Source organism: Colobus angolensis, unplaced genomic scaffold (assembly GCF_000951035.1).
Source record: "Colobus angolensis palliatus isolate OR3802 unplaced genomic scaffold, Cang.pa_1.0 Scaffold108, whole genome shotgun sequence".
Classification (NCBI taxonomy): Eukaryota; Metazoa; Chordata; class Mammalia; order Primates; family Cercopithecidae; genus Colobus; species Colobus angolensis.
Genome location: NW_012111808.1, coordinates 7262561 through 7266090, shown reverse-complemented (window position 1 = coordinate 7266090; position 3530 = coordinate 7262561).

Below are 3530 nucleotides of genomic sequence, written 5' to 3'. Positions count from 1 at the left end.
TAATAATATAATAAATATTAACAGGTCCCCACATTTCTATCCTTTTCATGATATATAAGGTTTCCATTCACTTGGGATTTACGGGGCCTGCTGAAAACTCAGGTTTCATGTTAGCCACCCACTCTCAAGGGAAGACTCCCCCAGGAGCGCCAGTTCCACTTTCCCCCAATATAGTCTGACTGTGTCCCACTCAAATATTATCTTGAATTTTCATGTATTGGTGGGACCTGGTGGGAAGTAACTGAATCATGGGAGCAGGTCTTTCCTGTGCTGTTCTCATGATAGTGAATAAGTCTCATGAGATCTGACAGTTTTATAAGGGGAAGTTTCCCTGCACAAGCTCTCTTTGCCTGCTGCTATCCATGTAAGATGTGACTTGCTCCTTCTTGCCTTCTGCCATGATCGTGAGGCTTCCCCAGACACATGGAACTGTGAGTTCTTCATTAAACCTCTTTCCTTTGTAAATTGCCCAGTCTTGATTATGTCTTTATCAGCAGAATGAAAAAGTAATACAGCAAATTGGTACCTGTAGAGTGGGGCGCTGCTGGAAAGTTACCTGAAAATGTGGAAGTGACTTTGGAACTGGGTAATAGGCAGAGGTTGGAGCAGTGTGGAGGGCTTCAGAAGAAGACAGGAAAATGTGGGAAAATTTGGAGCTTCTTAGAGACTTGTTGAATGGCTTTGCCCTAAATGCTGATAGCGATATGGACAATGAAATCCAGGTTGAGGTGGTCTCAGATGGAGATGAGGAACTTGTTGGGAACTGGAGTAAAGCTGACTCTTGCTATGTTTTAGCGAAGATACTGGCGGCATTTTGCCCTTGCCCTAGAGATTTGTGGAACTTTGAACTTCTAAGAGATGATTTAGGGTATCTGGTGAAAGAAATTTCTAAGCAGCAAAGCATTCGAGAGGTGACTTGGGTGCTGTTAAAAGCATTCAATTTTAAAAGGGAAAAAGAAAATAAAAGTTTGGAAAATTTGCAACCTGACAATGTGATAGAAAAGAAAATCACTTTCCAAGGAGAAATTCAAGCCAGCTGCAGAAATTTGTGTAAGTACCAAGCAGCCAAGTGTTTATCCCCTAGACAATGGGGAAAATGTCTCCAGGGCATGTCAGAAGTCTTCACAGCAGCCCCTCCCATCACAGGCCTGGAGACCTATGAGGAAAAAATGGTTTCTTGGGCCAGGCCTAGGGTCCCTGTGCTAATGTGTGGCCTAGGGACTTGGTGCCTTATGTCCCAGCTGCTTCAGCAGTAGCTGAAAGGGGCCAACGTAGAGCTCCAGCCATGGCTTCAGAGGGTGCAAGCCTCAAGCCTTGGCAGCTTCCACATAGTGTTGAGACTGCCAGTGCGTGAAAGTCAAGAATTGGAGTTTGGGAACCTCTGCCTAGATTTCAGAGGATTTATGGAAATGCCTGGATGTCCAGGCAGAAGTTTGCTGCAGGGGCAGCGCTGTCATGGAGAACCTCTGCTTTCCCCCAATATGGTTTGACTGTGTCCCACTCAAATATCACTTCCCACTGCCCAGTGGGAGGTAATTGAATCACGGGGGCAGGTCTTTCCTGTGTTGTTCTTATGATAGTGAATAAGTCTCACGAGATTTGATGGATTTATAAGGGGGAGTTTCCCTGCACAAGCTCTCTTTGCCTGCTGCCATCCAGGTAAGATGTGACTTGTTCCTCTTTGCCTTCTGCCATGATTATGAGGCTTCCCCAGTCACATGGAACTGTGAGTTCTCCATTAAACCTTTTTCCTTTGTAAATTGCCCAGTCTCGGGTATGTCTTTATCAGCAGTGTGAAAATGAACTAGTACACCCCCTCATCCCTTATCCCTGTGCTGAGTAAGGAAGGAGTGAGTGACTGTCACATGAAAAGCTTAACTTGAGACAGTGAGGAGTTGCTCATATGCATGAGAACAAACACTCTAAACACCAGTGGGAGAAAACGTGAAGTTGGCCACCAAAACAAGAACTAGAATCCCTGATTTTCGTATAATAATAGTAAAAGCCAGCACTTTATATCATTCTCACTACTTGCCAGGCACTGTTCTAAGCATCTTACCTACATTGTATAGTCTTTGAACAACACTTTGAGGTGCGTACTATTGTTACGTCCCTATTATATGGATGAGGGAACCCAGAGGGAAGATTTAAGAAGCCTGCCCAAGGTCACACCGGCGTCTGTCTGCTCCAGGGTTTGAACCAGAATCCTTTAGAATGAAGGCCATGGGATGAGAGATGTTATATCAGTGTGGCTGATAATCTCATCTCTGAGGCAAAGCTCTTTATGCTGCAGTATAAAAACTCAGGAGAGCCTGGGCATGGTGGCTCATGCCTATAATCCCAGCACTTTGGGAGGCTGAGACGGGTGGATCACCTGAGGTCAGGAGTTCAAGACCAGCCTGGTCAACATGGTAAAACTCCATCTCTACTAAAAATACAAAAATTAGCCAAGGGTGGTGGTGCATGCCTGTAATCCCAGCTACTTGGGAAGCTGAGGCATGAGAATTGCTTGAACCAAGGAGGCAGAGGTTGCTGTGAGCTGAGATCAGTCACTGCACTCCAGCCTGGGAAAAACTCAAGAGAAGAAAAATAACTTTTCCTAGATGGTTTACACTTAGTTTATTTGATTATTAGTCCCTCTCTGGTTCTACAGAGAGTGAGTATATGTCTGTGCGTATGTGTCAGAAGTAGTTGATTGGGGAGGGTTCCCTGCTTTTAGCAAAATTATGCTCATTTATCTATTAATAAAAATGTTTAGTTGATTTGGAAAATCAAGAAATTGGATCTCCAGGTAATTCAAATTATTGTTCATTTTATTTTGCTGGGTTTTGTTTTATTTTGTTTTGTTTGAGACAGGGTCTCACTCTGTTGCCCAGGCTAGATGGAGTACAGTGGTGTGATCATAGCTCACTGCAACCTCAAACTCCTGGGCTAAAGCAATCCTCTCTCCTCAGCCTCCCAAGTAGCCAGGACTGCAGGCACACACCACCAGGCCCAGCTAATTTTTTAATTTTTTGTAGAGATGAGGTCTCCATATGTTGCCCAAGCTGGTCTAGAACTCCTGGGCTCAAGGAATCCTCCTGTCTTGGCCTCCCAAAGTGCTGGGATTATAGACATGAGCCACCATACCTGGCCTATTTTACTGTCTATAAAATTTAATCGTTGCCTTCTGGCCGTCACCTCTTACATTTCTTTTTATTTTTTGTTCAGAGGATCTATCATTCATTTCCCCTCTTACTTTAGAAAAACAGAAATTGCAACTTTTTTTTTTTTTTTGCAACACTATTTTTCTTTTCCTGTTTATCTGCTGTCCCCTTTATTTTCTTCAGTCTTTCTGTTATTCTAAAGGGGTCCCGATCCAGACCCTAAGAGAGGGTTCTTGAATCTCGTGCAAGAAAGAATTTGAGGCAAATCCATAGAGTAAAGTGAAAGCAAGTTTATTAGAAAAGTGAAGGAATAAAGAATGGCTACTCCATAGGCAGAGCAGCAGTGTGGGCTGCTCAGCTAAGAAAACTTACAGTTATTTCTTT